Source organism: Podarcis erhardii (genome assembly GCF_964252035.2).
Source record: "Podarcis erhardii genome assembly, chromosome: 14".
Taxonomy (NCBI): Eukaryota; Metazoa; Chordata; class Lepidosauria; order Squamata; family Lacertidae; genus Podarcis; species Podarcis erhardii.
Window position 1 is genome coordinate 365390 of NC_138503.1, and position 21232 is coordinate 386621.

At 48.4% G+C, this 21232-nt stretch overlaps 1 long non-coding RNA gene across 3 annotated transcripts; it reads right to left on the bottom strand.

Moving 5' to 3' along the window:
* Positions 1-231: 231 nt before the first annotated feature.
* On the bottom strand, positions 232-19453 carry LOC309328936. 3 transcript variants are annotated; one of them, XR_014150914.1, is made up of 3 exons: positions 19303-19453; positions 7453-7821; positions 232-2818 (listed from the first exon to the last, which is right to left on the bottom strand). It is a non-coding gene; the product is annotated as an uncharacterized lncRNA (long non-coding RNA). The 3 variants fall into 3 exon arrangements; XR_014150915.1 differs by lacking the exons at positions 7453-7821; positions 19303-19453 and adding an exon at positions 18838-19292; XR_014150916.1 differs by lacking the exon at positions 19303-19453 and having other exon boundaries at positions 7453-8527.
* Between the last annotated feature and the right edge of the window lie 1779 nt (positions 19454-21232).

The window sequence follows — 21232 nt, forward strand, 5'->3', positions numbered from 1 at the left end:
AGTTCAGTGAGTTTGATTCCCAGGTAAGTGTGCATAGTGCCGCAGCCTTCCAGCAAAGGCTCCTCATATATATATAGATATAGTTGTAAAATATTTTGTACTTCTTTGATTTTACCACCTGAGGGATTGATATAGGCACAAAAGGCATTATGATCTTCAGATGGACAGCAACTCCATTGACCCTGTGTGAGTGGTGGAATCTAAAAATGAAAACCCTTTTTTTAAAAAAGCGTTTCAAAGAATATATTGAATTTGCCATAAGCTCACAATCGCCATCTAGTGTCACATTTGTATAATGCACCTTAAACATACTTCAAATGTCATATTTGTAGCCGTAGAGCTGAGTCCAGTGTCCTGGGCAAAGGTGGTTGGGATCCCAGGGTAAATATGAGGCGCAAGTTTTTGCATGCAGTGGTCTCTATGATAAGCCAGTCATGTCTTGTGCTGAGACTTATAGTTTAGGGCAAACTACAGTTCCCATAATTCTTGCGGGGTGGAGTCATGTGCTGTAATGTTATGCCATGTCCACAACCACTAACCGCAACAAAGAGGAATACTTTCTGGTGAATTTTCCTTAAATTGTCTTGTCTCAATTATATTTTTAGCGTTTCTCTTGAATTTTTTTTATTGATTTGACATTTCTTTTAAATACAGAACATAATCTGCATTTCATCCAGTGTTTAATCCAGAAGCCAGCCAGCTTTGGTGGAAAGATTAGCAAGCAAATATTAGCACTGCTCGATCCAAGGAATACTTGGGAGGCTTTTAAACCAAGCCCAGTCAGAAAGCAGATACTGTATGGTGTGAAAACCCCTATGAAGAAAAAGAGAAAGGTCAGAGCACTTTCCGATGGGAGTTTCCCAGTTTGGGCGAGAGCAGGAAAGCAAAGGTCCTTTTGTAGTCCAACCCTCTGCAAGGGAATAATCTTTTTGCCCCCTCAAACCCAGGATTTTAAGATGGAAAGTCTCCTGCTCTGCAGACTGAGCTGTCCCAGTGATTTTCGGTATCTGGGCATGCGCAGAAGCAATTTCCAGCGCCGCAGACATGCACAGATGCGATTTCTGTGGGAGTGATCTGGCCCATGGCCGGTAAACCTTGCCAACCCCTGGGTTAGGGTTAGGATTTGGTTAGGGGTGGGGTTCCCTTCTTGCCAGGGAACTCTGGGAATATGGGGCTCAAAGGATGGCCCTGAGATTAAGAGTCTTGTGCTCAATGCGCTATATGGATTGATCTAAATAACAAACACCATTTTTTATTATTTAATAATTTACAGTGGTGTAAAATAAAGGGCAAAATAAAGAAATAAAGAAATAATCCCTCAACTGCCAAAACAAATGGTCTTGTAGCACTGTAAAAACGTAACAGATTTTGGGGAAACTTTTTTAAAAGAGTCAGGGGGCCTTGGTGGGTGCTAAAAAGGGTGTCTGAGGGTGCCATGGAGTCCACATGCCACCCTGGGAACCTCAGTCTGGACCCTAATGATGAAGCGAATCACCAGTCCCTACATAATGGGAACACCATGTGTAACATTAACCCCACAAGAGAGGTTGGTCTTTGTTCTCGGCTGGGAGCGGAGCGATTGAGAGAGTGAGGAGATGCAGGCACAGTAGGTGAGAGATGCTCCCAGGTTGTCCTTGTTGCAGTTCAAAGGCCTGGGACGTGCCTCCTTTGCATCCAGCTCCCCAAGGCCACCTGCATGACACCAACTTCCCAAAGAAGAGAATTACAGAAACTTGTCTGCCTTCCATTTCGGGACAAACTTCTCAAAGGAGTATTTGCTCCCTTACAGGTAATGGGTGACCTCTCCTTCTGTTTTAGCTGATTCTGCAAAAACACAACACCATGGGTAAAATTTTCTGTGCTGGATTGTTGATATTGTCCTGTGTTTTGGCAGGTGAGTTCGTCAGAGTGTTAAATAAATTTATCCCAACAACACAAATGAGGGATGTTTTCCTATTTGTTCCTATTTCCTATTTGTTCTTTGACTGTTTGTGCATTAAATTGTGCAAAGATGTGATTTCTCCAGGCCAATGAGACATGGCCTGGAGAAAGCAGGTAGAGGAAAGTTTTTCTCCCTCTCATGACGGTAGAACACACGGAGCTGGACGCTGGAAGATTCAGGACACATCAAAGAAAGGAAGTACTTCTCTACAAAGCGCACATTATGGAACTCTGTGCTATAAAAGGCAGTGGTGGCCACCAACTTGCAACTTGTGCTCAGGATTTCCCCCAGGGTAAGCCCCATTTCAGCTAGCATACTCTGCACCCTCCTCAAATGCTTTGGCCTGGTTGGGAGGTTTCCTGGTAACCCCCTCCCTTCCGGTGGTGTCAATGTTCCCCTGGCCTCGAATGCCCCCTTGACCGGTCACCGCAACCCCGTTCATCTCCACTGTCGCCACAGTCCTCGGTGTGGGCAGGGGCCATGCAGCTGCTTGGCAGGCATGGCTTGCCTGGGGTGCAGCTCTGGGGACTTGGAAATGTTGGAACGGTTAATGAGATGCCTCCAAGCAATCTATCTGGTTGGCCAGGTTTTGGGGAGGCGGAAAATAAAGCTTTACTTTGGGGGCCACAGTTCATGAACTACATGTTGTCCAGTGCCACACTCACCGAGGAGAAGGTCACCTGCGCTCTTGACATGCTCCAGATAAGGAGCCGGCCGGGGAGGGCGAGGAGCCCAAGACCTACCTGGAAAGCACTGTGGACTCTTCCGGTGTAGGCCAGCAGGGGGCGCCAGGTGCCTGAGGATGAGGCAGGGCTTCGTCACAGGGGACAATGTGGTCGCCGTGGCTCAGCTCCACAGGGAAGCTCCCGTTGAGTCCTGCACAGGAAGGGCGGAGGGGTGAGAAACCAGGGGTCATCTAGCCTGACCCCTGCAGGTGGGAACCATAGATATATAAACAGAGGAGATGGGTCGCGGGGGGTCATCTAGCCTGACCCCTGCGAGAATTGCAGAACGACATCTAGCCTCAACCGCTCTCATTTTTATCGGTCAGCTACCAGGAATCCCAAAGGGGGACGGGAAGCAGGGCATCAGTAAATTTCATGATAAGAATGGTACAGTAGTGCCCCGCAAGACGAATGCCTCGCAAGACAAAAAACTCGCTAGACGAAAGGTTTTTTCATCCGCGATTTGCCTCGCAAGACGAATTCCCCTATGGGCTTCCTTCGCAAAACGAAAACGTCTCGCGACTTTGTTTCCTTTGTGTAAAAACCGTTAAAACCAAGGGTGCTTAGCTTGAGCAGCTGCAGTTGCGACTTGACTTCGAGGAGCAACTGTTAGCGCGTGGTTTGGTAGCCTTTTCTCAGACTTTGCTCACTTTTGAAGATTTTCCAAAACTTTTCCAGAACTTTTCCAGAACTTCTCTTTCATCCATTTGGTAAGTTAAACTTTTAAAACTTTTTTGGGGGGTTTTGGATTTTGGGTTGGGGTGTTTGGGATTCAAGGACTTGGTGTTGGGAAGGGGTTTGCGATAATCTGGGGGCTTGTGGGCCTTTTTTGGGAATTTTTATGATTTTCTGTGACCACTGGGCCAGGTTGGTTTTTTTTTGAAAATTTTTCTGAGTTTGAATTTCTGAGTGCTGGCTGGCTAGGGGAACAGTTGGGGAGGTTTCTGCAGAAATCTGGGACCATGTGGGGTTTTTTGGGGAATTTTTATGATTTTCTGTGACCACTAGGCATGGTTGTTTATTTTCAATTTTTTTTTTCTGAGTTTGAATTTCTGAGTGCTGGCTGGCTAGGGGAACAGTTGAGGAGGTTTCTGCAGAAATCTGGGACCATGTGGGGTTTTTTTGGGAATTTTTATGATTTTCTGTGACCACTGGGCCAGGTTGGTTTTTTTTGGAAAATTTTTCTGAGTTTGAATTTCTGAGTGCTGGCTGGCTAGGGGAACAGTTGGGGAGGTTTCTGCAGAAATCTGGGACCATGTGGGGTTTTTTGGGGAATTTTTATGATTTTCTGTGACCACTAGGCATGGTTGTTTATTTTCAATTTTTTTTTTCTGAGTTTGAATTTCTGAGTGCTGGCTGGCTAGGGGAACAGTTGGGGAAGTTTCTGCAGAAATCTGGGACCATGTGGGGTTTTTTGGGGAATTTTTATGATTTTCTGTGACCACGAGGCATGGTTGTTTATTTTCAATTTTTTTTTTCTGAGTTTGAATTTCTGAGTGCTGGCTGGCTAGGGGAACAGTTGGGGAGGTTTCTGCAGAAATCTGGGACCATGTGGGGTTTTTTGGGGAATTTTTATGATTTTCTGTGACCACGAGGCATGGTTGTTTATTTTCAATTTTTTTTTTCTGAGTTTGAATTTCTGAGTGCTGGCTGGCTAGGGGAACAGTTGGGGAGGTTTCTGCAGAAATCTGGGACCATGTGGGGTTTTTTGGGGAATTTTTATGATTTTCTGTGACCACGAGGCATGGTTGTTTATTTTCAATTTTTTTTTTTCTGAGTTTGAATTTCTGAGTGCTGGCTGGCTAGGGGAACAGTTGGGGAGGTTTCTGCAGAAATCTGGGACCATGTGGGGTTTTTTGGGGAATTTTTATGATTTTCTGTGACCACGAGGCATGGTTGTTTATTTTCAATTTTTTTTCTGAGTTTGAATTTCTGAGTGCTGGCTGGCTAGGGGAACAGTTGGGGAGGTTTCTGCAGAAATCTGGGACCATGTGGGGTTTTTGGGGGAATTTTTATGATTTTCTGTGACCACTGGGCCAGGTTGGTTTTTTTTGAAAAATTTTCTGAGTTTGAATTTCTGAGTGCTGGCCATGTTGTTATTTTTTGAAATTTTTTTTTGTCTGGGTGGGGAAGCAGTTGGGGAGGGGTTTGCAGCAGTTGGGGAGGGGCTGGGGGAGCAGTTGGGGAGGGGTTTGCAATTTCTGTGTTGTGGGTGGGTTGGTGCGTGTCTGTGGGAGCAGTTGAGGTTTTTGAAGACATTGGTGATTTTTGAAGCTTTTCCTAAACTTATTTTGCAGCCATTTGAGGTTTCTGAGGACTTCGGTGGTTGATTGTTGAAGCTTTTCCAGAACTTCTCTTTCATCCATTTGGTAAGCTAAACTTTTAAACCTTTTTTGGGGGTTTTTGGATTTTGGATTTGGGGTTGGGGTGCTTGGGATTCAAGGCCTTGGTTCTGGGTTTTAATTTCTGTGTGGTGGGTGGCTGGCTGCTTTTGTATTTTTTGGGTTTGAAGCACATCACTGATTTTTTTTTCTTTTCTGAGTTTACGAAGGTAGGAGCTGTGCTGCCATGGGACCCAAGAAGACTGCTGCTGCGGTGGCCGGCGAGAGGAAGAAGGAGAAGGTGACGCTGGAAATGAAGAAGGAGATCATCTGGAAGCACGACGGCGGAATGCGTGTGACGGACATCGCCAGGGAGTACGGCAGGAACCCATCGACCATCGGGACCATCCTGAAGATGAGGGAGAAGATCCTGGCGACTGATGCAGCCAAGGGAGTCACCAGGATCGTGAAGAACCGCCCAGCTGTCCTGGAGGAGGTCGAGAAGTTGCTGCTCATCTGGATAGAAGAGAAGCAGCGTGCAGGGGACACAGTGTCTGAGGCCGTCATTTGTGAGAAGGCCAAGGCCTTGCACGCTGACCTCATCCGGGAACAGCCAGGAACCTCAGCCGAGCCAGAAGTCTTCAAGGCTAGCAGAGGTTGGTTTGACCGGTTCAAGACAAGATCTGGCATCCACAGCGTGGTCAGGCATGGAGAGGCTGCCAGTTCTGATGTTCCTGCGGCTGAAGACTTTGCAGCGGAGTTCCTGGAGGTTGTGACGACGGAGGGCTACGTTCCGCAGCAGGTCTTCAACTGCGACGAGACCGGGCTGTTTTGGAAGAGGATGCCCAAAAGGACTTTCATCACTCAGGAGGAGTCCAGGCTGCCTGGCCACAAGCCCATGAAGGACCGCCTGACCCTCCTCTTCTGTGCCAACGCAAGCGGCGACCTGAAGATCAAGCCCCTGCTGGTGTACCACTCGGAGAACCCACGGGCCTTCAAGAGACACAAGATCGACAAGGAGCGGCTGAGTGTCATGTGGCGATCCAACAGCAAGGCTTGGGTCACACGTGTGCTGTTTGTGGACTGGGTCAATCTTGCTTTTGGCCCTGCTGTCAAGCAGTACCTGCTGGACAACGACCTGCCGCTGAAGGCTTTGCTTCTGATGGACAATGCTCCTGCCCATCCTAAAGGCCTTGAGGTGGACTTGTTGGAGGAGTTCAGCTTCATCAACATCATGTTCCTGCCGCCTAACACCACGCCACTGCTCCAGCCGATGGATCAGCAGGTCATCGCCAATTTCAAAAAACTCTACACCAAGGAGCTTTTCAGGCGATGCTTCGAGGTGACTGACTGCACCACCATCACCCTGCGGGAATTCTGGAAGGACCACTTCGACATCGTCACCTGCTTGAAGATGGTCAACACGGCCTGGAAAGGGATCAGCCAGAGAAATTTGAATTGCGCTTGGCGCAGCCTGTGGCCGGACTGTGTGGCACCAAGTGACTCTGATGCACCAGAGTCAACAGTGGTGCAGGACATTGTTGCCTTGGGGAGGACCATGGGCCTGGAGGTCACGGAGGAGGACGTCTGCGAGCTGGTGGAGGGGCACGACGACGAGCTGACCACCGTGGAGCTGGTCGAACTGCAGGCAGAGGCTGCGCAGGAGCAGGCCTCACTGGAAGAGGAGGAAGCAACTGAGGAACGGCTGTCCTCCGAAAGACTGAGGGACATTTGCCAGAAGTGGAAGGAGGTGCAGACTTTTGCAGATCTACACCACCATGAGAAGCACGTGGCACATGACGCTGGGAACTTTTATGATACGAGGGTCATGTCGTCTTTCAGGGAGCTACTGAAAAGGCGGATAAAGCAGCAGACTATGGACAGGTTCTTGACCAAGAAGCAAAGAGTGGAAGAGGAGCCTTCTTCGAGTGGTCCCCCAGAGTCTTAGAAAATGTACTGTACACTTTGTTGATTTTTAAATGTTTTTCTGTCATGTTTATAAAGTTAATTTATTTTCCCTTCAATTTTTGAACTGCTCTTTACAGTATGTGTGACTTTAAAGAGCAGTTAATAAACTGTTGTTGTACCAAATTTGGCTTTGTTTGGACTTTTTTTGACCATAGGAACGCATTAATTGATTTTCAATGCATTCCTATGGGATTTCGTGCTTCGCAAGACGAAAAATTCGCTAGACGACAAAAATTGCGGAACGAATTAATTTCGTCTTGCAGGGCACCACTGTATTTCATTATGCTGGCCCTACCAGGCGGGTCAGTGGTCTGGAAATCAATACATAATAATTATATGATATCACCACGATATGTCCTGCAGCTTAGAAATGTAATATGTGATATCAATACGGAATTATGACAACTGTGCCTGGTGGCATTTCCTCCACACAGGGAAAAAGGCCAAGTACATGGCTCTGCGCCTGTTGGTTTTCCGACCAGTGCCCCAAGCTTACCTTTCTCGGTCATACTGTACCAGGTGCAGAGTTCACAGCCTGTGGCTGCGTCACTCACGGTCAGGGAGTGGAGTCAGGCGGCTTGGTTCGCTGCTCCAAGGTGCTCATGTACCAGCCTGGTTGGGGGTGCCAGGTCAAAGGGGTGCTCTAACTGCTAAGCAATGCTTCCTTGCCTTTCAAATGAAGCAAGTTTACCCTGGTCGGTGCCCAGCGTGTGGTTGAAGGGGGAGTTGGGGCCGCGCACCCAGCCTCCGCCCCACCCTGGGTGCCACCAGTACCCAGACATGCTGACGTCCTCCCAGCTGCAGGCGGTGCCTTCAGAGTCACAGGCCAAAGCAACACTCGGCTGTGCCAGCCTATTCCAGTAGCCTAGAAGAAGGAATCAGGCGCCCTGAGCAAGCTACAGTTCCCAGATTTCAGGGCACCAAGTGTTGTTCCTCCCATGAACTACAGTTCCCAGTTCCCTAGGAAGAGAAATGGGCTTGGGAACTAGATCTGTCAAGGGATTCACAACCCTCAACACCCAGAGCAAGCAATAGTTCCCAGGGTGCTTTGGGGGACATCGTGGGAACTGTAGTTTGTTCTGTTTCCCAAAGAGACCCTCTCAGAGCTATAACTCCCAGAGTGCCCTTGGGAAAGGTTGTGCAGAATATTCTCTCCCCCCACTCCCAGGGTGCTTTGAGAGATGCCGTGATGGGTTAAATACTATCTGCGAGGGGAATTGAAGCACATCTCCCTGATTCCTTTGGTGACACCAAAACTGGTGTCAATGGATCTCATTAGAGCAATCCCAGCGGTCGCAGGCAAAGTTGCAGGCACCAGCACTTGGGTTCCTAAGAAATGGAGGCCCAGCTAGGGAAAAAACGGAGGAAGTGCCATTAAAAGGAGAGTAAGAGTGAGAGAGACAGGGAGCATGGGAGACATGGAAGGGGCATCAAGGGGCATCTAGTCCAACCCACTGCAAGGAAGCTCAGAGCTATAATTCCCAGGACTTCTTTGGGAAATGAGAGAGGGAGGAGAGAGAAAGATAAAAAACACAGAGAGAGGGATGGGATTCACAGCCCCCCCTCTCCCATCACCCACTGGCTCACCCCAGCCCAGCAGGGCACCCCACAGCACCCTCAGGCGCGCCGTCCTCACAGCAGCACCCAGCAGGCCTTCGCCCCCACCTTATCTGCAAGCCGGCAGGGTGAGGAGGGCCAAAGGCTAGCAGGGCGGAGGCAGAAATCAGGACTTTGGCTCCTGTACCCCAAAAGACGCCCAGGGGAACAGGAGTGGGGCTACCCTGGCCTCCTAGGCGCTTCTTCTCCCAGGCGGAGCCTCCCGTGCCAGTGGCAGTCTACCTGGGCTGCTCCTGAAGGAGCTTAGAAACAGTGCTCAGGGAAATGCTGCAAGGAAGAGGAGAATAAGGATAATACTAAGGATAATGATGATAACAGCAGCAGCAACAACAAACTAGAGAAAGACCAAGGCCCAACAAACAGAACAACAAACCAGAGAAAGGCCAAGGCACCTAAGGCACTGTTGGAACTCCTCCCTGAGGGTTCCCTCCGCCCTTCCTTTTCCGCAGGGACCCCCAACTTCTCCTGGGACCCCTCAAGAGATGAGGCGCCCACCTCACGAAGGGAGACCAGCGCCACAAAATGGCCAGGCTAGGCCCGACTGCCCTCAACCAATATGGCGGTGGTGGCATGTCTTCGTTTGCCTCTCCTCTGGTAGCGCCTTTTTCTGGTCACTCTGCCTTCATCCAAAATGGCCTCCTAGGACCCCTAGGACATGTGCACAGCAGCAACCAACAATAAAAACAACAGCAGCAGCTGCAAACAAACATTTGTGAGCCAAAATGGCGACGGAGGTAGCAGCCTAGCCAGAACCTCCCGTCTTCAATTAAGCTTTTAATTAGGTTTTAGCCATCTTCTGACCCTATGTTTATATTTTTAGTTGTCATTTTGTTTCCTTTGCTTTTAGCCTAATGGTTTATTGTTTTACTGTTTTATTATCTACTGTTTTATGGCTCAACTCGATTTAGCATAACAAGGAACGCTAAAGAAGATAGATTGCAGTCTTTCCAACTAACGCACAGCTTTCATCCATTGAATATAAGACCTGGCCTTGATCTGACAAAAGGTAAAGGGACCCCTGACCATTAGGTCCAGTCGTGGCCAACTGAGATTGCGCGCTCATCTGGCTTTATTGGCCGATGGAGCCAGTGTACAGCTTCCGGGTCATGTGGCCAGCATGACTAAGCCGCATCTGGCAAACTAGAGCAGCGCACGGAAACGCCGTTTACCTTCCCGCCGGAGCGGTACCTATTTATCTACTTGCACTTTGACATGCTTTCGAACTGCTAGGTTGGCAGGAGCAGGGACTGAGCAACGGGAGCTCACCCCGCTGCCAATTATGCCTGCTAGAAGGAAAAAATGATGCATTGACCCAAAACAGCGTAATTGGGACTCACAATTCCTCCAACGCAGAGAAGCAGCAGAAAGCCAACACCCTCATTCCTAGCACTGAAACAGAGCAAACTGTGAGTAATGTTGCTGGGGGAACTGTTATATACTGAAGTTCTCACCCTGGGCCAGCAGGGGGATACTTCATCCATAGTTATCCATTCATAGTTATGCAAATGAAGGATCGAAAGTGACATTCAGTGATTGGATAGTTTGTGTGCAAATGAAGGATCGAAAGTGACGTTCAGTGATTGGATAGTTTTAGAAAGTTGCTACAGATACATTGTTCTGGAGCTCTATATAAGCAGGCTGACTGAGCTCTTCAGTTCAGTTCTGTTCTGCCTCTGAATAAACAAGAGCTGCTTGAAGAATCGCTGTGTCGTCTGATATGTTCGCCCACAACGTAACACTGGTGATGAGGATGGGATCGATGGATATCAGAGCACAGCCAGATGCGGCCACCCTCTGAAATGAGCTGAATCACTGAGCAAAATCACTGAGCAAAATCACTGAACAGAACCAATTCAGAGCTGACTGTTCTGGCTAGAGCACTGTGTTCTGAGACTTAGATGATGCCCTAATGGATCGAATCGTCTGTGGGGTCCAGGACATCCGTCTGCAACGGCGTCTCCTCGCCAAGCCAGACCTCACGCTGCAGAAAGCCACTGAGGAGGCCGTGGCCTCGGAAGCTGCCGAACGCTCTGCCCAGGAGATCTGCAAGGCCAGCAGCCTTGTCTTGGCCAGCAGGAGATCCGCAAGGCCAGCAGCCTGCGTCTTGCTAGGAAGCCAGTTCCAGTGCATCACGAAGAGGCCAGCAGTGATGAGGCATCCTCCAGTGAAGACGATGATGTGCACCAGACAAAGCGGGAGTGCAGAAAGTTCTCAAAGAAGTCCAAGGGCCAATCGGAATGTGCCGGCTGCGGAGGCAACCATTCCCATGCTAAGTGTCGATTCAGAGATGCCATCTGTCGGAGTGTTCCAGAAGGGACCACATCGCTAAGGTCTGCCGATCGGCTCCATCTGACACCCCCCTTTCACTGACTCGCAAGTCCAAGTCTTCACTCCAGTCAGCCAAGGAAAGCTGTTTCGCTCTCACCAACTGCCGCTGCCCGTCTGGAAGCACGATTGGCCAAACTGACTCGCCTACACGATGCAAGCTGAACGTCACGGTGCTCATTGAAGGGACACCGGGTCTGCCCTGTCCATCATGTCTTGGAGCACCATCAAAAGACTGGTACCCAGTGTCCAAAAGGCAACTCGACTCTCACCGCATACACCTGAGAAACGACCAGGGAAACGACATTCCCGTGGTAGGCGTTGGCCGGTTCCGGATCGCCTTCAAGGATTTTTCGGGCCTGCTCCGACTGGTGGTGGTCGAAGGTCAGCGGCCAAGCCTCCTAGGGCTAGACTGGTTTGATGCCCTTGGCCTGGAAGTCACCGGCATCAACTGTATCTCTAACGCAGAGACTGAGGGTCTGGTCAAAGACTTTGCTGAGGTTTTTGATGGCACTTTGGGGCAATATACAGGTACGCCCATTTCCTTTAGCCTTGATCCACAAGTTGCCCCCATCAAGCTAAAGCCATGCCGGGTGCCCTTTGCTCTCAAGGCTAAGGTGGATGAACAACTGGACAAGCTGATCACCCAAGGAGTTTTGGAGCCAGTTGACCATGCCAAGTGGGAAACCCCCATCGTCATGCCTGTCAAGCCAGACGGGTCGGTGAGAATCTGGGCTGACTACAAGTGCACAATCAACAGGGCACTTCAGCAGCACGCTTATCCGGTTCCTGTTGTCCAACACCTGCTGCATTCCCTGGGTGAGGGTACGGTCTTTGCTAAGCTGGACCTTGCCCAAGCCTATCAACAATTGACCGTTGATGATGCCACTGCTGAAGCCCAGACGATCGTCACCCACCGAGGGGCATTCCGTTGCTGCCAGTTGCAGTTTGGGGAGAGTGTGGCTCCTGGCATCTTCCAAAGCCTTATGAAGCGTCTCCTGTAAGGGCTTCCTGACATGGTACCATATTTAGATGATGCCTTTGTGTCTGCAGACTCACACCAGCAGCTGTTTGAGCGCCTCCGCACCGTGCTGACCAGGTTCCAGGAGGCTGGGCTCAAGGTAAAGAGGGAGAAGTGCCAGATCGCCGTTCCACAGGTGGAGTTCCTGGGCTATCTTATCAACGCCTCCGGCCTTCACCCTACCACATCCAAGATCTGGGTTATCCAGCAGGCCCCCATCCCAAAGAACAAGACGGAGTTGCAGGCGTTCCTGGGACTGCTGAACTTTTATAACATGTTCCTGCCCCACAAAGCCATGGTGGCTGAGCCTCTTCACCGACTCCTCAGCACAAAGACACCTTGGTCCTGGGGTCATCGGGAGACGGCGGCCTTCAAAGCGGTCAAGGCTCTCCTTTCATCGGACAGTGTGCTGGTACAGTACAGTGAAGCCAGGCCGCTGGTCCTTGCCTGCGACACCTCACCTTTTGGCATCGGCGCTGTCCTTAGTCACCGTTTTCCAGACAGAAGAGAAGCACCGCTCGCCTACTTTTCAAGGACGCTATCTCTGACTGAACGGAATTACAGCCAGCTCAACAAGGAGGCACTGGCGCTTGTGGCTGGAGTGAAGAGGTTCCATGAATACCTCTACGGCAGGACTTTTGACCTCATCACTGACCACAAGCCACTCCTGGGCCTCCTCGCCGGTGATTGTCCAACTCCACTGGTCCTCTCGCCGTGCATGCTGCGATGGACTGTTTTCCTGGCTGCCTACCACTACCGGCTCATCCATCGCCCAGGGAAATGCCGACGCCCTCAGCCGCTGCCCTCTTCCAGCATTTGTGGAAGACCCGGAATTCCAGCCATTCGCAACCAGACAACATGAACTCTCGGCTCATCGCGGCTGTCTGCTGTGGGGAGACCGTGTCGTGATTCCCCAAAGACTCCGTCAACGTGTCCTGGAGGCTCTGCACGTTGGCCACCCGGGAATCGTCAAAATGAAGGCGTTGGCTCGGTGTTACGTCTGGTGGCCTAACATGGACGATGCCATCACTGCCTGGGTTTCCGCCTGTCAAGCGTGCCAAGAATCAAGGCCTGCGCCACCGGCAGCTAAGGGACACACCTGGGAAATGCCCAAGACAACCTGGTAAAGGGTGCACATCAATCTGGCTGGCCCCTTTCGCAGCTGGACCTTTATGGTAGTGGTGGACGCCTATTCCAAATGGCTGGAGGTGGCCCTGATGCCCTCCACCACTACCGAGGCCGTCATCCGGGTGCTGTGAGGCCTCTTTGCGACGCATGGGTGTCCTGATGTCCTTGTCTCCGACAACGGACCACAGTTCACGTCAGGCACTTTTGAGCGGTACCTTTTGGGACTGGGCATCCACCATGCCCTAACGGGAAACACGGGAAGACAGCCCTCGAGCGACTCGGAGAGGAAAGGGTTAGCTAATCCGCCTGGCGCTTCAGACATCACTCACGCAAAATGGCACCGTCTGCAATAGCTGTCGTCTTTCAAAATGGAGGCGCTTCCGGCATCTATTTCCCTGACACAAAATGGTGCCGCTGGCAACAACTGCCATCTTTAAAAATGGAGGCACTTCCATATACTGTATTATTTTGTTCATTCAAAATAGCGACGGCAACAATAGCCGCCCTTTTCCACCATAGAGATTCTGCCAGGCACCCGCAGCCTCTCCACATGCAGTTCCCCCATCCTGGCTATTCTATTTCTGCCCTCTTTTGCCATTCTTCTTCTACCCTCCGTGCTGCAGACGCTGCAGAGGGCTCCTAAGGGATATTTAGGTATAGGAGAGGGATCCACACCTCTCCTGCAGTTGCAAGTTATGCCACGAAGGACACCTTGCAATACCCTTTAACTGACTGGGAGAAGAGGAGTTGCTGCTTGCTTCTGAGCCACTCGCTCTAAGCTTCCCATCAACTCACTCTAACAACTAGTTGATGCTTTCAAACGACTCACTCTAACCATTAGGTGATGCTTCCCATCAACTCACTCTAACCCCTAGGCAATGCTTCCCAGCCACTCGCTCTAACCACTGGGCAATGCTCCCCAACCACTCACTCTAACCACTAGGCACTGCATCCCGGCCACTTGCTCTAACCACTTGTAAAGTTGTAACCCAGGGGTTGGCAAAACTTTTGTGGCTTGGGGTGGTTCATGGTCCCACACGCCGCGGTAGAGCCCGAGTATATGTGGTGGGGGGGCATGTGCAAACGCTATTTTCGGCACTCCTTCCGGTGTGGAGGAGGCGGGCACCTGCAGGAGCTTCCTGCAGTCAATGGGAAGCTGTCCAGCGTCCCTACTCTGCTCCATGGCAACCAAGCGGGCGGTGGGGGTCCCCGAGGGGGCGGCGGGGGTCCATGGGCCGGTTAAACAACCCTCATGGGCTGCTTGCCTTAGGTTGCCGACCCCTGTTGTAACCCCAACCCACAACCTCAAACACTAACCCCTTAAACCTAGCCCAAAATCCTAACCCTAAACTCCTGCCCTAGACTCTGACTGACCCCTAACTTCTAACCCCTAACTCTAAACCCTAACCGAAAACCCTTAACCCATAACCCAACCCTAAATCATAAACCCTAACCCTAAACCCTGACCCCAAACCCAAAAACCCTTTACCCTAACCTAACCCACAACCCAACCTAACCCACAACCAATAACCACTTAACTCTAGCCGTAACCCTAAACCCTAACCCCAACTCTTACCCTTAACCTTAACCCTAAACCCCTACCCTAGATTCTGATCCTGACCCCCAACCCTAAACCTAACCCCTAACCCTGAACCCCAACCCTAAACTCTAAACCCCTAACCTAGACCCTGACCCCTAACCCTAACCCTAAACCAACCATAACCCTAACCCAAACCCCCTACCCTAGACTCTGATACTTACCCTGACCTCTAACCTCCAACCCAACCCTTAACACTTACACCTACACTTAACCTAACCCTAAAACCCTACCCAAGACCTTGACCCTAAACCCCAACCCTAGACTCTGACCCCTGACCCCTAACCCAACCCCAGCCCCAACTGCAACCCCTAACCCCCAACTCTTTATCTGACAGTGCCATCCTTGCTTCTGTTCCTGCCATTTTTTTCTTGGGAGCCACTTGCCAAGGGATTGAGATGGAAAGAGCAGGGACACTTAGCCATGAAAGGCATGGGCAGTTGGGAAACAGGGTGCTGAATCCGATAGGAGGCAAGAAGAAGTTTTTAAAAACAAAACAAAAAAGACAAAACCAAACTATGATTTAATCAGATAGGCAAAGTATACTTTTGTCCATGGATCCTCTAATTTAACTACTCAGATATGTTAAAGAAACTGTACTAAGAGAGGACAGGAAATTAATGCAACACTTCTTAACTGCTCCTGGAACTATTATTTCTAAAAACTACACCATGGAGGTAGGAGGTGGGTGGGATGAAAACACCAGCTATGAGAGAATGCTAGAATCTGGGACAGAGTATGCTTGGTTAAGCTTAAGCTAGAATCTGAGACAGAGTATGCTTGGTTAAGCTTACATATATGGTGAGAACCAGAATGGGCAAGCCATGTCTTCATTTAGAAAGTGTGTCTTTTTACAATTGGGAGGGACATGGGCTTGCCAATCAGAAGGTCGGCGGTTCAAATCCCCGCAACGGGATGAGCTCCCATTGCTCCGTCCCAGCTCCTGCCAACCTAGCAGCTTGAAAGCACATCAAAGTGCAAGAGGATAAATAGATACCACTTTGGCGGAAACGTAAACGGTGTTTCCGTGTGCCGCTCTGGTTCGCCAGAAGTGGCTTTGTCATGCTGGCCACATGACCCAGAAGCAGTCTGCGGACAAACGCCGGCTTCCTCGGCCAGTAAAGCGAGATGAGCACCACAACCCCAGAGTCGTCTGCGACTGGACTTAAAAGTTCAGGGTCCCTTTACAATGTATTGGTGTAATGAGGCACAGGATAATGTAAAATTACAAAAGGGACAAGATAGGGTTGACACCTGTCACCGTTATTGTTTATTTTAGTATTAGAGACCCTGGCAAGGAACAAAAGATCTGATGAAGAAATAAAAGGTATAACAGATGGGTGCAAAGCATATAAAATGAGATCATTTGCAGATGACCTTGTAGGAAACATGTTGGCGAGTATACCAAATATACAAAATATCTGAGTTCGGACAGGTGGCAGGATTCAAGTTAAATAAAAATAAAACAAAAGTACTGGTGAAAAATACGACAGAACAAAATAAAAAAGAGCTACAACTAGCAATACAATTGGTAATTGAGGGGAAAGGTGAAGGTATGGCTAACAGTCAAGAATAGAAATATTTTTAAGGATAACTATGTAACAATGTGGAAAGAGATAAAGAAATTACGGATGTCTGGGGAAGGATGAATTTATCACTTTGGGGAAGAATTTCAGTTATGAAAATGAATGTACAGTATTGCCAAGAATTTTATTTTTATTTCAAACAATACCTGTGGTCAGTGGAGCTTCAAACAGTGGCAAAAAGATGTATCTAAAATTATCTGGCAGGGGAAGAAACCAAGGATTAAATACAAACTATTAACAGATACTAAAGAAAGAGGTGGCTTCTCTCTGCCGAATTTGGAATTATATCATGAGGTGTCATGTCCCTACTGGCTACTCTTCTATAATGAATTGAAAAAAAATGTTTAAAGTAACGTTTGCAAAAAATCCAGTCTTTTATTAGGTGTTTAATAGTGGGTAGACATAGCAGACGCAGCAATTTCTCCAAAGCAGCTCCTTATTTGTAAGCTGGAACAGAACTGAACAGCAAACAGCTCAGCCGGCCTGCTTGTATAGGCAAGCCGGCTGTCAACACTGTAGCAACAACAACCCAGGGTTTCCCGCCTAAAGTAACTGACGTGGACCTGAGTGAAAACTATATACACGATACTCCTGGTGGCCAGGGTGAGAACTTCAATACATAACACGAGGTATTTTAGGTGCAGAAATTCCGAAAGAGCAGAAATGACTATTTACGGTATGTACGCGATGACAGCAGCGTGGATACTACTGGAAAGAAGATAAAGTCCTGAGCAGAGATGAATTGTTGATAAAGATGATAGACTACGCCAAAATGGCGAAATTGACTGGGAAAATCAGAAACCAGGAAGAGAGTAATTTTAAGAAAGAATGGAAAAAAATTATATTGTATCTAAGCAACTGTAAGCAACTAAAAACTTTGGCAGGATTTCAGAAATGCTTGTAATGTACAAAAAACTATGGTGGAAATAGATTATTTTTATTTTTAAAAATAGATAAAATAAGGGAAGCAGCTGGGGGGGGGGAAGATTGATAATGGTAAACATGGAAGAGTGGAGGGGAGTCAAAGGATTCAGGGAATCCTAAATGATGATGTGGGTGTTTAATGTCTGAATTTAAATTTGTTATGTAAAACTTAATAAAAATATGTTTTAATTTAAAAAAAGGATAATGTTCCAAGTATAGATTGCCAGTTAGCCTGTAGTCTTTGAAAGTGCAAATATATAGATATAGCTAGCAGTATGCAGTAGAGCTGCATACCAAATTTGGTCAAATCCCAAACTCAATCAGACCAGTTCAAGGTCCTTCCCTGATAAGGGTTCCATGACAAATCTAAGGTCCAATTCCCTCCACACAAAGCAGCCTATCATAATGTTGGGCACTTTGCCCATTCAGTGACCGGAATGGGATGCTCTATCCCATACCAATAGTCAGCTGAGGGCCAGATAGCAGTTGACCTTAACTGCATAGTTCTGTGCAGGTTTCTTTTTTCATCCCTTCACAAACTGCAGATGCAGAGTTCCTGATTCAGTTTGCAAATTGAGCATATAGGAGGATATATTGCTGTGGCCCTGGCCCCTGACTCTGGGGTTATGGCACTCATCTTGCTTTACTGGCTGAGGGAACCAGTGTTTGTCTGCAGACAGCTTCCGGGTCATGTGACCAGCATGACTAAGCCGCTTCTGGCGAACCAGAGCAGCACATGGAAGCGCCGTTTACCTTCCTGCTATTTATCTACTTGCACTTGATGTGCTTTCAAACTGCTAGGTTGGCAGGAGCAGGGACCGAGCAATGGGAGCTCACCCCGTCGCGGGGATTTGAACCACAGACCTTCTGATTGGCAAGCCCTAGGCTCTGTGGTATAGACCACAGCACCATCCGTGTCCCAGTCCATCCTAACCTTATACCATAACCCTAAACCCTACCCCCAACCTGACCCTGACTCCTAAACCCTAGGACACCCCTTACCCCTTACCCACTAACCCACAGAGACTTCTTGCACCTTTAGGGTTAGGGTTGGGTTTGAGTTAGGGTTAGGGGCAGAATTAGAGTAATGATTACAATTAGGGTTAGGGTTAAGACAAGTGTTATGTTTAAATTAGAGTTAGGGTTAAGGTTAGGTTTAGGCTTAGGATTAAATTAGGTTTAGGTTTAGGTTTAGGCTTAAGTTTGGGTTAAGGTTCAGGATAGGGTTGGGTTTGAGTTAACATTAGGGTTGGGGTTAGAGTTAAGTGAGCACTAGGGTGAGGGTGAGGGTTAGGATTGAGTTAGGGTGAGCATTAGGATTAAGGTTTGGGATAGGGTTGGGTTTGAGTTACAGTAAAAGAACAGCAGCAGGAGCAATATAATTTTATTATTTATACTCCGCCCATCTGGCTGTGTTTCCCAAGTCACTTGTGGCCGCTTTCAATAAAAGGTAAAAACATGAACACACTGATGAATGTAGAAACTCTCAACTCCCATAGAATTGTCAAAGAAGACCTGGGTTTTGTAACTCTGAGCTTCTTTACAGAGGGTTGGACTAGATGACCCTTGGGTTCCCCTTCCATCTCTACCATTCTAGGATGCTCCCTGTCTCACTCACTCACTCACTCACTCACTCACTCACTCACTCACTCACTCCTCCTCTCCTTTTGATGGCAGTTTCACCTTTTTCTGCACTCCTAGCTCGGAAGGGCGCAAGAGGCTGTGCTACCGCCATGTTGGGCGAAGGGAGGGGTACCGGAAGGAGGTGCCACCGGAGGAGAGGCAAGAGGACAGGAAGGGGAGGGAAACGGGCGGAAGAGGCTGTGCTGCCGCCATGTTGGGCGAGGGCAGGGGTACCGGAAGGAGGTGCCACCGGAGGAGAGGCAAGAGGACAGGAAGGGGAGGGAAACGGGCGGAAGAGGCTGTGCTGCCGCCATGTTGGGCGTGGGTAGGATTACCGGAAGGAGGTGCCACCGGAAGAGGCAAGAGGACAGGAAGAGGAGGGGAAAGGGGGGAAGAGGCGCTGCGACGTTGGGCCAGCAGAGACGTGCCGAGCCAGGCTGGCCCTCTCTCTTTCTCCCGCCCACTCTCTCTCGACCCCGCTCTCCCCAGGGGGCAGCCCTGCCCCCCGCCCCGCCCCGCCCTCACCTGCCTTTCTCCCCCAGTGGCCTTCCTCTCGTGCCCCTTGGAGGAGGGATGGTGCGGGTGGGCTGCGGAAGCCAAGCGGAGCCTCTCGTGGGCGACGAACTGCAGCTTGCCGCTTCTGCCTCACGCGCGACCACAGCAGCAACAGGCGCGAAGGTGGTGGTGGTGGGGGGTCGGCCTTCTCCCTCGCAGGAGAGAGCGACTCTGCGCCCGCATAGGGTTCTGCGCATCTCATATATGCTACACAGGAAGGGAGGTATTTTGTTAGAGCATTCAAAAAATATGATGTCATGCCTACCCATGGAAGTGACACAGTCCAGAATCAAGCCACCTGCACCCACCACCTCACTCTGTCTGGCTGGGGTGGGGAACCTGGGGTTCTCCAAAAGTCGCTGGACTAGGACTCCCATCAGCTTCAGCCAGCATGCGTAGTGGCCAGACAAATGGGAGATGCAACGTCCAGAATTGCAGCTCTGCTAACTCTTTTCAGTTAAGTATTAACATTTTTCTGTGTTTAGCAGTCATTTCCTATTATTATTTATCCTATGCATCTTTGGCTCTCCTGTCCATTGCCCCATCCCCATCCTCTTGCATGTCATCTTACCACATGTTACATGAGCTGCAGGTGACTAGTCTCCTGATTCATCAGTAGATTTTTTTTTAAAAAATATGCTTTTTGTTAGATTTTCATTTCAAATACACAAACGTAAAGAAAATACACAATTATTTCATATTTATTTACATCTATCTTTCCTTACTCTCTGTAGAGCATTGACTTCCCTCCTTCCCTTCTGCAGGTTTTCTTATTCCAATCTCTAATCCACAGTTCCTTAGTAGTATCTGAACCATGACATAAGATTTATTTCAGTCCTGCTAACATCCTCAAACTTCCACAGTTACTCCATTCTTTTTGGTACTTTTTTCCATTTTGTCACATGTCCACTACATGTGGTAGAAATCACCATCCTCTTTGCATTTCCAACAAATTTTACTACTTGTCCTATACATTTTTGCTAGTTTGACAGGTGTTAAATACCAGCGATATATCATTTTCATTACATTCTCTTTTAGAGTAATGCATGCAGTAAATTTTAAATTCTCAGTCCAAAGTTTCACCCATGCATCATATTCAATGTTGTGCCCAAAATCTATTGCCCATTTTATCATTGCCTCTTTTATCAGTACATCTTTTGTGTTCCATTCTAGTAAGAAATTGTACATTTTTAAAGTACGGTAATTTGGTCCTACTTCCTAGTATATCAATTTGAAATTGTGATTTTTTTTATCATCGAATCCTAATTTTTTATCATCCTTAAACACATCGTTCACTTGATGGTATTGCAGCCATCCTGTAAATTTCTCCTCAATGCAATTATGGGGCTTCAGTTTCCATCCTTTCTCTGTTTTCATCAGAATCTCCCCATATGTGGCTCACCTCCCCTCCATGTTCAATTTCTTTACTGTTAACATTTCAACTGGTGAGACCCACCATGGTGTTTTCCTTTGTAACAGGCACTCCTTATCACATGGTTTGTAAATCCTCTGTGCACTTTCACTTTACCATACCAGAGATAGGAGTGCCACCCATATCTGCTATTGTATGCCTCCAAATCTAACAGGTCTGTGTTTTCTAAAATTATCCAATCTTTTATCCAACATAAGCAAGCCACTTCATAGTAAAGTTTTAAATCAGGTACCGAAAAAACACCTCTTTCCTTTCTATCCATCAATATTTTAAATCTAATCCTTGGTTTTCTCCCTTGCCATATAAAACGTGAGAGAACCTTCTGCCATTCTCTGAATTGTCCTGTGCCTCTAATTATAGGAATCGTTTGAAATAAAAATAGCATCTTTGGTAATAGGTTCATTTTAATCACTGACATTCTCCCACTTATTGACAACTTTAGTCTATCCCATATTTCCAAGTCTCTTA